Source organism: Diceros bicornis, chromosome 5 (genome assembly GCF_020826845.1).
Source record: "Diceros bicornis minor isolate mBicDic1 chromosome 5, mDicBic1.mat.cur, whole genome shotgun sequence".
In the NCBI taxonomy this organism is placed as follows: domain Eukaryota; kingdom Metazoa; phylum Chordata; class Mammalia; order Perissodactyla; family Rhinocerotidae; genus Diceros; species Diceros bicornis.
Genome location: NC_080744.1, coordinates 30,911,975 through 30,925,375, shown reverse-complemented (window position 1 = coordinate 30,925,375; position 13,401 = coordinate 30,911,975). Strand labels below are relative to the sequence as shown.

Below are 13,401 nucleotides of genomic sequence, written 5' to 3'. Positions count from 1 at the left end.
CATCTATTATTTCTTGAAATAGATTCTCTGCCCCCTTGTCTCGCTCTTCTCCTTCCGGGACACCTATAACACGGATGTTAGTGCGCTTGATGTTGTCCCAGAGGTCCCTTAGACTGTCCTCACTCTTTTTAATTCTTTTCTCTTTTACCTGTTCACCTCGGGTAATTTCTTCTAGTCTTTTGTCCAACTCACAGATCCGTTCTTCTGTATCCTCTACTCTGCTTTTGAGTCCCTCTAATGAATTTTTCATTTCCAGTATTGTATTCTTCATTTCTGATTGGTTCTTTTTTATATCTTCCATTTCTTTGTTGACATTCTCACTGAGTTCATCTATTCTTCTCCCCAGATCAGTGAGCATCCTTAACACTCTTAGTTTGAACTCTCTGTCAGGTAGGTTGCTCATTTCTGTTTCACTTAGTTCCTTTTCTGGGGTTTTGTCCTGTTCCCTTACTTGGAATGTATTCTTTTGCCTCCTCATTTTGCCTCTTTCCCTGTGCTTGTGTCTACGTATTAGGTAGGCCAGCTACGTCTCCTGCTCTTGGATAGGTGACCTTATGTAAGTGATGGCTCAGGAGGCTTCCAGTGTGCTTCCCTCAGTTCTCAATGTTCCAGGGGTGACCCTTATGTGGGCTACGTGTATCCTTCTGCTGTGGCCTGTTTGCTCTCCCTGTAGGCCCCCAGGGAGGCCGAGTTATGCTCCTGGCCAGCTGTTGTAATGCTCAGCTGCTTGTAGTTGTTGTGGGCCCTTCAGTCTCTTTATCAGGTGTGGGGTTCCCCAGCACAGTTGGCTGCAAGTTCTAATACCACATTTGTGTTGCAGTATTTCTTTTAAGTGAGTAGGCACCCACCGTGGCAGGTTGTTAGGCTCAGGGCCTTACAATTGCTGTAAGCCTCTAGCCTATTAGGTCTCTTGTCAGCTCTCTGAGGATTGCAGCTGGGTGGGGCTGGCCTCAGGCACAGGAGCACCCAATTGTTTCAGGTTTTGGAAGGTGGAACAAACCTCCTATGTGGGTCTTTGAGAAGTACAAGTCTTCTGCAGCTGAGAAGCCCTGCCGCCCACAGGTCCACACACACAGTCAACACAGTCCTGCCCTGTGTGTGTGCCCCGACCTCCCCAAGTGGACCCAGTCTCTCCACGGCGAGAGCCCCACACACTCCGCCACCGCCCCACACTCTCCACCCGCTCCTTGTGCACACCCTGCCCCGCTCAAGTCGGCTCAGTTGCCAGGCTGCAGAGAATCCAGTCACCAATCTATGCAGGCCCACAAGTTGCCTGAGGGCTTGTTGTTGGGTGAGGCCAGTCTCTAGGGTGGGCTGCCTGCCCTGGCTGAGCTGGATTAAATTGGTGCTCTAGCGGGTGGGGCAGACCCTGGGCTAGCAGGCCTCAGGGAGAACTCCAATGGCGTCTGTGTCAGCACGCTCACACCGGGCCACAACAATGGCTGCCGCCAATGTCCCAGTCCCTGGAGAGGTCTCACCCCTCACCGAGATGCACTCAGGGCCTATTAGGTGAGTCTCTTGTCACCAAAGCACTGTACACCTTTCTTTCTGGTGATTTTAGGGTGCTTCCTGAAATGGGTGAGTTTGTGCGCGGGCCCTTTAAGAGCCAGTTTTAGTTTCTTTGTGAACCGGGTTTTCTGGGGGTGCTCCCCAGTGTTTTAGTAGCAGGCATAGTCAGATATTATGCCGCTGGTCTCGATTTTGCTGGGTCCACAATATGCCCCCAGCGGGGGCGCTCCCCGGCTCAGGGCCCCGCTCCTCCAGGGAGGCTGCGTACCTGTGAGCTGCTCCCGGTGGCTGTGAAGCTGGCGGCTTGTGAAGGCGGCGTTTTTCCTCTCCAGAAGGGAGTCTCTGCCTCTTCCACCTCAGTTAGGATTGTCCGTTGTTGCAGGAGTTCCTCTCATCCAGTTTTCAGTTCTGTCTCAGGGGTAATTTTTCCACGAGTAGTTGTAAATTGGCTGTGTCCACGGGAGGAGGTGAGTTCCAAGTCTGCTTACGCCGCCATCTTGACTCCTCTCCAGGGCACAATAATCTTGAATTGAGTTCTGATCTGGATTGGATGTTGTCAGTCAAATCATTAGCTTCTTTTTCAACATATAGATGACAACTTCACAAACCACCTCCTCCCCCAGAAAAGGAATTTTGTGCCATAGTTTAAGATATGAACATTTCAGAGTACAGGCAGATGATAAGTCAAGTCAAAATGTTTATATTAAGTGCTGACTGCCTCTAAGTAGCTTATATTTTGGTTGGCGGAGTCTGTTCCCTGGTTTCTCATGTCTATTTTCTGTAACAGTAAATGTTCCTCTACTAAAAGCTCAGAAGGTACAAAAACCAAGGTTTGGGTAAGGAATACTTAATGATTTGGCATCTGTGAATGTGTGCCTTCTATGTATCCTCTTCAAAGTTGGACTGAGAATTTCCCTTAAGAAGAAATCATATCATTTCCCATTTTCATTTGCTGCACACCATGGACACCTTACCAATGCTTGGGAGTAAGGAAAACGCAATTGAAAAAACATTACTGTTTGAGTGACAGGCATGAGGTCTTTGATCTTATAAATAAAGAAATTGAATTTTTGTAATACACTGAGTACATGCTATATCTCATTATGGAAAATCTGTAATTGGAAAGGAAAAAATAGTTGAAAAATTTGAAACACATAAAATAATATTACAATAAAAGCCAAGATACAAGTTGGAAACAAGAGTCTTATCTTTGTACATACCAACTTGATTATGTTAGTTTTAGGGCTTTAAAAAATCTGCAGAAGAGAGAAATAATCCATTGGTGAAGGAAAACTGTACAGAACTTTCCTACAATGGATCTTTAGGACTGTGGGTATTTGTTTTTGAGACAGGCTTTGAGCTCTTTGCAAGTAATGAGTCAAACTTTTGTGAGAGTAAGAAATCAAACACTTAGACATGCCCAGAAAAGTGTTTTTTTTAAATGAGAGAAATTCTGTATTCCTGAAAGAATAGTGATAGAAAATTTTACATCATTTCTCTGTATTTTTAGGAATATCTTTTGATAGTGCTCCCAGGACTTTCTTTAGTGCATCTCGCACATCTTTGTTCCACAGATAAGAGGAGTAAAGAATGGGGTTGCCATGCAGTAAAACAAGGTCACAAATTTCTGTGTCCCAGGATGGCTCCTGGATCCTGGACTCACATACATCACCATGACTGAGCCATAAAACAGGGAAACCACCAAGAAATGGGAGGCACATGTAGAAAAAGTTTTGTTCCTGCCTGAACCAGCTGGGACCCGAAGTACAGCTTGCAAAACTAAAGTATAGGACCCCAGGATGTAGAGGAAGGTGATGAAGATGATAAGAGAGCTTACAGTAGCACAAGTTAGAGTAGTTTTGGGAACTGGGGCACAGGACAGTGCCAGCAGCGGCCCCAGGTCACAGAAAAAATGGTCAATGATATTAGGGCCACAGAAGGGCACCCAGGACATAAGAACCGCACGTATTAGTATGGATAGAAAGCCACCTGCCCAGCAGAAAACCACTAATCGGGCACAGAGATGGTGAGTCATGATGGTGGGGTAATGCAGAGGTCAACAGATTGCAAGGAACCGATCAAAGGACATCGCAGACAGGAAGTAGCCCTCAGGAGCACACATGGAGAAGAAGAAGTAGAACTGCAGCAGGCAGCCAGCGTAGGAGATGCTCCTGGTCGGGGAGATGATGTTGGCCAACATTCTGGGCACCTCAGAACTGACATAGCAGATCTCCAGGAAGGAGAAGTTGGCCAGGAGGATGTACATGGGTGTATGGAGTTTCCGGCTTGACCACACAGCACAGATGATGAATGTGTTCCCCAGGAGGGTCAGGAGGTAGATGAGGGAGAAGATGACGAAGAGGAGGATCTGGATCTCCCTGCGGCAGGGGAAGCCCAGGAGGATGAACTCACTCACAGACCCAGAGACATTATTGGCTTCTGAGATACTCATTCTTCTACTCTATGAAGGGAATGAACAGTAAGGACCATTATATTAGCCATTTTCTCTCTCTTGAAAAGTTATTTTTATTTCTTTAAACTCCTATGCACTCCTTTAATGCATTTTTGTGAAAAGGTTGCATATGGTTCTGAATTCAGGAACTCATTTCCCAAGGATCTGGCTTAGCCCAGTGAGATTAGCGTTCTGGGAGAACTTGGCTCAACATGTTGCTATATGCTCCCACAGCCCCCACTACATCAGTTTCCATTTCTCAGAGTACAAATTTCACTGACATTATGTAACAGAGTCTAAACTGTTTTCTCTATTAGCACTTAAATTAATTCTTCTTTGATGTGTAGTTTTATAATGTACACACTTGTATATTTATATACTTAATTTCTTCTTGTTGAAAAGAGAATTTTGTATAGTATTTTGGAAAAGTCTAAGAAAAATCAAAGTTTAAATGTAATCTGAAATTGAATTAGGTGAGTACAAAAAGAGCGTTTTACTTACTATGTGGTAAGTAACATAGCATTTTCAGGAGATCCTGTCCTGGATAGCTCTGTTGACTGAATCAGGGTGCTGAAGATACTAACTCAAATTCCATTCTAGCAAGTACTTAGTTTCTCATAGCTGGTATTTAGTTTCTATTTGCTAAGTAACAGCTAATTTGATACAGAGAAAAGGGATCCTCCCTGGGTATATTCCTTTATTAGGAGATCCTGGCTCTTAGAAAAATAGCAAGGTGCAAATGGAGAAACACCTGTCTCTTAGCTCAGATGCTTCATCATCTTGTTACTGCCCAGTGATGAAGTATCTTATGTAAAAAGACAGAAAAAAAAGAAACAAAAGCACATATTTAACTCTAAAACTGTGAGAGGAATACACTAGTGTAGAATGTTAGTGTCAGAAGGGACCTCAGAGATTATCAAGCTCAATTTCATATCTCAGAATCTGAGACCAGAGTGATTAAACTAACCCACGGTCATCTTGGCTTTTGGTGGAAGGAACAGGTCTAAAACTTAGGTGTTTGGACATTCAGTTCAGACCTTTCCCGTAAGCCTCACTATCATGGGACCTACTTTTCTGTCAGCTCAGACGGCTGCAAAAATATATTGTGTACGTTTTACAGTTTTCCCTCCTTTGAACCAGATTCCTAGTTATAATAAAGAAGGACTTTAACAAGACTATTGACCAAAGCTGGAAATCACTGCCTTATATCCTGCATTAGCCTTTGACCTGCCCTATGTCCTAATTCTTGGCACCTTTTATGACATGAACCCACTTTTAGATGCTTCCTTCAAAAAACATTTGACTTCAAAGGTAATAATCATAATGTCATGTATTAAACATTTATTGTGACAGTCACTTAACGTTCGTTATCTCATTAAATTCTACTCCCCTCTCCTCTCCAGTTCTAGAGCCTTAAAAAAAAGAGAAAACAAAACACCATACGGTTTCACTCATATGTGGAAGATAAACAAATACATGGATAAGGAGAACAGATTAGTGGTTACCAGAAGGGAAGGGGGTAGGGGAGAGGGCAAAAGCAGTAAAGGGATACGTATGTATGATGACAGATAAAACTAGACTACTGGTGGTGAACATGATGCAGTCTACACAGAAACTGATATATAAAAATGTACACCTGAAATTATACAATGTTATATGCCAATATAACCTCAATAAAACAATTAAAGAAAAAAAAAAACCTATAGTGCATCCCAAACTCTGTTTCAATCCCTTGTAATAAATTAAAAAAAAAGAAAACCAAATATCTCCACATTTCTAAATGTAGCATTGAATTATTGTCCCTCTGAGTATGTTGATTCTAAAATCCAACCTTATTTTCTGCACAGCTGTCAGCTCTGTGTGCAATGTATTAGCTGTCCCTCCCTATTGCATCTGATTCAATTTGTTCACACGCAACTCGCTTATATCAAATTTCCGATTGTGCATATAGAGGATTAGCCTCAGGAAAGCTGTGTTAGGAACTGAGGCCACATACCATAGGAAAAGATCATTTACATATTTCTCCTAGTCTCCCTATATAGTTTATCTCAGGTACATCACCTGAGATGGTGACGCAGGTATCTTCCAGGCTAGCAGTTTCCATCAAATACCCAAGGGAGTTCAAATATGAAAAGATTTTTGTGTTCCTTCAAGGAGGCCGAACATGGCATACAAACAGACTGGTGAGTTGAAATAGGAAACTATAAACCATAAAACCAAGGTTATGGGCTCATTGGAGGAGGCTTTGGACTGGAAATTCAGTGATTTGAAGGGATGATATGATGCTTTAAACTAGAACTAGACAACCTAAATTTTCTTGAGATTTAACTGAAGTGTATGTAGTAAGTGCCCCACACTCTTTTGTGTGACCATCATTTTACTTACAGAGTTGAACTGACTATGGTGGGTAAAACTGCATGTAAATTGGATAAACAAAAAGGAAAGAACCAAAGCGAAAGAAAGATGCATTTGAGGCTTGTTGTCTTTGGGTGAGAAATACCTCTTTCTCTTGGTTAGAATCAGTGTAAGCTCACCTCATGATTAAGGTGAGAACAGGTAGCCCTTGAGAAGAAGCCTTTGATGTTTTGAAGGTGGCTCTGGGATGAATGATGTTCATCAAAATTTGAAGGAAGAGAAAAGAAAATGTCTAGAAAGAGAAAGAAGCAGCAGATTTTCCTTCAAATTCGTATCTGTAACACAACTTGGAACTGTTCTGAATGTTCTTCCTTCCTGTCTCAATTCAGGAGCAGACTTCTTGGTCTTTGAGAACCTCTCTGTTCCTGCCTCTATGTTCTAAATTCAATACGCCAAGGCTCCTTCTCTCCCTGCCTTGGGTCACTGTGGATTCTACCTGGGACTACATGTTGATTTTTCCTTTTACAGCAAATATAGGAATTCTTAAATCTTAATTATACTTAACGAAAATAAATACCCATTACTTACAAATGTTTTATCTTCTCTGAAGTGATATGAAGCCCATTGGCTTCTGTTATCTTTTTATCTGAAGGATAATGCAAAACAGAGAAGTGTCAGCTCAGATTGTCCTGTTGGGATTATTAAACAAATATATCCTGGATAGACATTTGAGAGCCCCTGCAAAAAGAATGAAAGCTGCAGGCTTTGTAAAAAAGATTATATATATTTTTATATATACTACTTTATAATATAAAATATACTTATAGATAAAAATACTAAAGAAAATTCATAGCCCTCTTTTTGTAGCAGCTGCAGTGGGCACTGCAGCAGGCAGTCGAGGGGCTCCCCCCGTGCCTTCTTAGAGCTCCTAGGTGTGCAGGATTTTGGATTCCTGGTGACCCTCTGCCACAGTTATAGCTTCACAAAGGATCCTCTTTATCTGTTACACAAAAAGGAGTAGAGTGCCAGGAAACTCTCCCTTCCTTTTATTTTGCATCCCTTTGTGGCCACATATTGTCCCTGGAGGCCACCCCTCAGGAGCAGCAGTGCATCACTCAATCCCCAGGTGTGTTTTACTCTCAGTGATGAGCTCAAAGGTGAAAGGCCTCTCTGAATCCGTCAGTGAGACTGTCCCCTGGTAACGGCCCTCTGGTTTGCTGCTCACCTGGCACCTCCAGACTGGCTCTGGATTTTAAAAACCAGCCTCGTATTGGATGTCACCAGTTGCTTCAAGGCTCCTGGGCCAACCCTTCCCTCAATATGTGCTTCTTCAAGTGACACTTAAAGTTCACTTTAAGAAATCCCCAAATCCTAAGTATATTCACGATCACCCACTAAAAGTAACCTCCCTGCCCATCTTCAACACTCAGTATAGAGGTAATAAAAATTAGTCTCTGCTTCCCCTGCAGACTCCTGGCAACAGGGAGTGATGCTCACTGGACTGTCCAGTGGCTTTCAGACTTCATAAGTGTAAGAAAACCTGGGGTCTCATTTAACTTCAGATCCTCCTCTCACACCCATAACCCCAAGGATTCTATGTCTTTTAATATTATTGAAGTTTCTCCTGTCTCAAAGGAAATAAACTCTCTACCCAGCTTTATACTATGCTTAGATGATAGTTTTTAGTACCTGCTATGTGCCAATTACTATGCCAGCAGGTTTCACATGCATTATCTAATATACGATACCCTGAAGATAGTATTACCATTTAAAATGATTAAACAGAAGACCACAGATAATAAGAGTTTATATGCAGCTGTAATTCAATTTGGTTTATTTTCTTTCCACAAATAGGATGCCTGAAGTAAAAAACTATATCTACTCTGCTTATGGCTTCTACCTGTTATTCCTCCCTGGTCATTGTTATGCCTTTTGGTCACTCTGAAAAAATTCTATTAACATTATTATTTTGGCTTCTTTTCTTCTTAAATATTTTTGCTTCAAGCACTATACTTGATAACATTGTTCAGAAGCTGGTCTCTATGGCTTAATTTCCTGTTTATATTGTGCAACAAATTTCACTGAAAAATGAGTGCCCAATGTGAACAAAGATTTATTCGAAACCATCATTGCCCACAAGGAGCTTTCAGGGTAATGAGCTACTTTGGTAAAAGTTCCAATAAAAATATTATACAAGGACAAAACTTTAGATCCTTCTTATTCTTTGCTGCTTGAGTAGACACATGGTAGTCTTACACCAACAGTGAGGTACATTTGAACTCTTGGGCGTGGTTCCTGGGAAGGTGGGAGTCAGACAAATTTCAGATGTTACCTTCTTCTGTTAGACTGTCCATAAGTTGGTTAGGCTCCTTCTCTCTCTTCCAAACTTTATTCATTTGAGCACAGAGGTATGAGGTGGCAGGAACCAGGCAGCAAGTCTCCAATCCGAGCTGACAAAAGCAGTGAGCTTGGAAGCAGCCCATTCACTCCGTTCAATGTTCACCACTTCCTACAGAAAGTAACTTGGGGGCAAACACTTCTGCGTAGCATTAACCAGATCCTTTAACTGTTGACCCTGCTTCCTGTTTCTTCTCCCAACTAAGGATGCTCTAATTTTCCGTTTTGGAAGCACCACTGATGTATCTAGAAGTCTTAGACCCCTAATGCTTTCATGTTGCACTTGGAGACTCCTTTTGAACCTCTCTTTGAGTAGCTTGCTTATGAAAAACTTCTACTGATTCTTTATCACCTTGATGATGGCTATCTAATCTCATTGGTACAATATTTTAAAAATATTTTGTTATCAATAATATTTATGTTGGTATCCCATTAGTATGTAACCTTCCAAATCAGTTCTTTCGCTTTTTAATTTCAGAAGTACCTCGGAAACCAGTCCTCTCTGACATGTCACTTTCCCCAAGAAAGACAGCCATTCTGAAAAAAAAATGAATTTTTCTAGATGCTTCAGTTTCAAATAAATTCCTTAAATGTAAGTTTGAATCCATATGTTTTTCTCTTACTCTGCATTATTATTACATTTTTCTCTCTTTTCTTTCCATTCTCTGATTCCCTTTCTCTGTGTTTTCTTCCTAGAATTGGTCCCATGGCAACTGAGGCTCTGTGATATCACCAATGAGCTCATTGCCTCTTTTGCCCCACTCAATCTGTAGGTGGGTAGCTGAGCTCATACAGGAAAACTCTGGGGTGCTCGAATCATGGCAGTTTGGATATTCCAGGACAATGCTAAGCTTAAGCTTAACAGGACTTTTTACTGCTGAAGAGAAAATGTCTTTCAGGCCTGAAAGTCATTGCTTAAGTTAGGAGTATCCAAGGGAAATCAGGTCCTGATTAAGTTTCTAGATTTAAATTCTGGGAAGAAATCAGCACTGGACCTGAAAGGCATTGGCAGAAAGTGGTGACCTGGGGTAAATCTGACATTCCCAGGCCCTCTTGTTGTCAGGAAGGATTATGTAAAAGGTATGGCAGCTAAGCTCCAAGGGCTGTGCTGGGCCAGGCTCTGCTTTGGGCATTATGGCCCAGGACTCCCAGGTCCCTCTTTGCACAGTCTTCCCCAGGACATCTGTAAAGGCTCTTAGGATTGCTATGTCCCCTGTGGAATTTGGGTGGAATTGAGAGAAATCGGCAGATATACATATTTGTTCATTTCATAACTGACTGTAGATCAATGATATCTAAACTTTTGGAGTTGGTGTAGGTAGTGCTTAATTTCACCATGCTGCCTCCTTTGTTCTCTGTAAACATTCCCTGTACATTAAACAATGAATTTCCACATGAAAGTGAATTTAATTAATTTCAAGAATTTTTTGGGATTTTTAGAGTCTCGCAGGCATCTTTGATATGACTGTTGATCTCAGTTCTGAGTGGTAAATCCCTACCTCAGAAGAAGTTGGACAGAAATAGAATTTTAATAGGCTTGGAGGCAGGCACCTGGCAATGGTTCAGGGAGATCCTGGTTTATGCTGAAAATGCCTCAGTTATATCCATAACTTTCCTCACTCCCTCCCCTGTTCCATCTACATTCACATTGTCTTTTGAGCACTGTTTTATGATTTCTTCTCCTTTAGGATTCTCCCAAAATGTTGATTCATTTACAAATATCTTTTAAATTATGCTAATTAGCCTCCATATCATTATAGAAAACTAAAAAAAAAAATCATAACAAAAAATGGCATAACATTAACATTTGGTGTTTATCCTTCTATTCATACTTACATTAGAAAAATTGGATCATTCCATACATGTTGCTTTGGAGCATACTTTTTAAAATACACACACTTGAATGAATCTTTTGCCATGTTAGTACATATAAGTCTACCTAATCACTAACGGGAGCATAATATTCTATTTTATGGCTACAGCATAATTTGTTTAAACAATTCTCTCTTGTTGGACATTTAGATTGTTTGCGATTCTTTCTATTACAAACAATTCTGTGATGTTGTTCCCTTACAGCGAATTACTATAAGTGCAAAAGCTGATCAAAATGTATATATAATTTTAAGGCTTTTGTTTGCCATATTGCTAGGTTGTTCTCCAAAAGTGTTATCCTACCTTACATTCCAACCAATGGGTTGTAAGAATGCTCACTTTCCTCCCATTCAAAACACATACACACAGGCTATTATAATTCTTCCTAAAATTACCATTATGAATATTTAAAAGTAATGTCTTGTTATTTATTTGTGTATTTGCTTCTTTAGTAATTAGGTTGACTTTAAAAGAATATTTTATTGGTTGTTTTGACTTCCTTTTTTTTCCTTTTCTTCTCATTTATGAATGTAACTCACTTTTCTATTCATTTGTTCATTTTTCTTGATTTAAAAGAATTATTTACATTTTGTGAATATTAGCCTCTACCATTTTTGGCATTTGCCTGTTCAATATATGTATAGTAATTTTTTAAACCAATCAAAGTTTTTTAAATGTAGTTATATTTATCACTCTTTCTCTTAATGGCTGAGATTATATATTTATAACACATAAGATGTAGAATTGAGAAATGTCTCTATTTGTGAATAGAAATGTGTACAATTATTAAAAGAGAAGGACAACCTGTCTCCAGAATAAGTGGCAGTTTCAGAAAAGATAAAGCATTACTTCTCCACAGAGGAAGGGGGTTGATGTTATCAACTTGCCACCAAGTGGTTGGCTGCTCTTCTCAATGAATGGTACCCTATTGATGGCTCAGCATCAGTCTCTTCTGCTGGCTGGCTGCAGAGTCTGTAGTTAGTTACAATAACTAAATCAACTTTGGTAAGAGGCCCATGTTTTGGGTCTCGTACACTGCCTTAATCCTACCACTGTGGCTCCTCCATTTGTGAACACACTGTGCAAGCATGGGATGACAGACAACAGAAGCTGCCTGGCACGCAATATAAATCATTCTATTCACTTGGCTTTCAAGTTCATCCACTGTGGTGGGCATTGACATGAAACACCAAGATTTGCATATTTTGTATTCACTTCCACAGTTTCATCCACATGCCTCTTTTCATCTCTGATTTTCCAATCTTGCTTCTTCCAGATCCCTGATTGACCAGAAATCCATGTGTTACAACCCAAGAGCCCATGTATATCCTTGCCTTAGGCTTTTTTTTCCATTATACAACTGGACAACTAAGTTTACTGCTTTCATTTCTGCACACTGGAAGAACTTTCCCTCACCATCATGATTTACCGTCAGCCTCTGAGTTAGGCTGAATGCAGCAGACGTCTATTGTTGGCTCCAATGAATATACGAGTCAACTCATCCATGAATCAGTACTGAGCTTCTTCCTTCATTTACTGGTCGTTGGGAACCCCTGATAAGGCCGTAGGTGTAAACTAAGGAAAAGGTGTTGGTACAGCAGAGGTAGGTGATGTGTCCTCTGAACCTGTCTGGCCATATCCATTAATATAATATTTCCAATACAATATGAATTGCTGCCATTCTTGACTGAATTTATGACTTGGTGGATGTAACAGTATGTATTTCATGATGGGAAGCTCTATTTGCATAGCCACTTGATTTCCTATGGTAAGATGCTCAGTTTTCTTTCCTTCAATGGAAATCAGGATCTCCTTTGCAAACAATGAGAAGTTCTGTGCAATAAAAATCATATCTTGGAGGCCGGCCTGGTGGCTTAGCGGTTAAGTGCACGCGCTCCGCTACTGGCGGCCCGGGTTCGGATCCTGGGCGTGCACCGACCCACTGCTTCTCTGGCCATTCTGAGGGCACGTCCCACATACAGCAACTAGAAGGATGTGCAACTATGACATACAACTATCTACTGGGGCTTTGGGGGAAAAAAGGAGGAGGATTGGCAATAGATGTTAGCTCAGAGCCGGTCTTCCTCGACAAAAAGAGGAGCATTAGCATGGATGTTAGCTCAGGGCAGATCTTCATCACACATGCACACAAAAAATTAAAAATTAAAAAAAAAAAAAACGAAAAAAAATCATATCTTGTTAGGACTCTAGGGATATGCTCTACAAGTCTAGTAATGCTCGTCACATCATATTCTTATATTATAGCTTGGGCAACAGGGCAAAATGAACAGCAGCCTGAACCTATTGTAGAGGTTTCTTTTCCCTCTGGGTCTCACTCAAAATCAGCAGACTTCCAAGTCAATCACTTGATAAATGTGTCAGAGCAATATTCAACACATTTGGTTTCATCTGCCTCCAAAATATCAAGAGTCCCAAGTCCTGTGCCTCTTTCTTAGTAGCAGGGGTTGCAAAATATAGCAACTTGTTCTTTATTTTAGAGGAGATGTGCCCTGACTTGATGAATGGTTGACCTCACTTTGCCATTCTTTCTTAAATATGTCAAGGAAATAAAAAGTCACCCGACTCCGCAGCTCTTATAATTACCACTGTCTCCATCCCATTCAAGTGCTTTTGTATAGACAGTGCTTTCCCTTCCACCTGTGGTTCCTCCCAATTTACCACAGATGAAAGTCTTAGCAAGTACATCCTCTTCTATACTAGGGGTTATCACCGCCTGACTTATTCCCTACACTGTGGTCTTTGCTGTCATATTTCCAGGATATCGTACCGAGGGTTTGGTTTAGAGGGCTTTGTAT

General features: G+C 41.0%; 1 pseudogene; it reads right to left on the bottom strand.

Moving 5' to 3' along the window:
- Positions 1–2,999: 2,999 nt before the first annotated feature.
- Positions 3,000–3,961, bottom strand: LOC131405898 (olfactory receptor 11H6-like; annotated as a pseudogene).
- Positions 3,962–13,401: the final 9,440 nt, after the last annotated feature.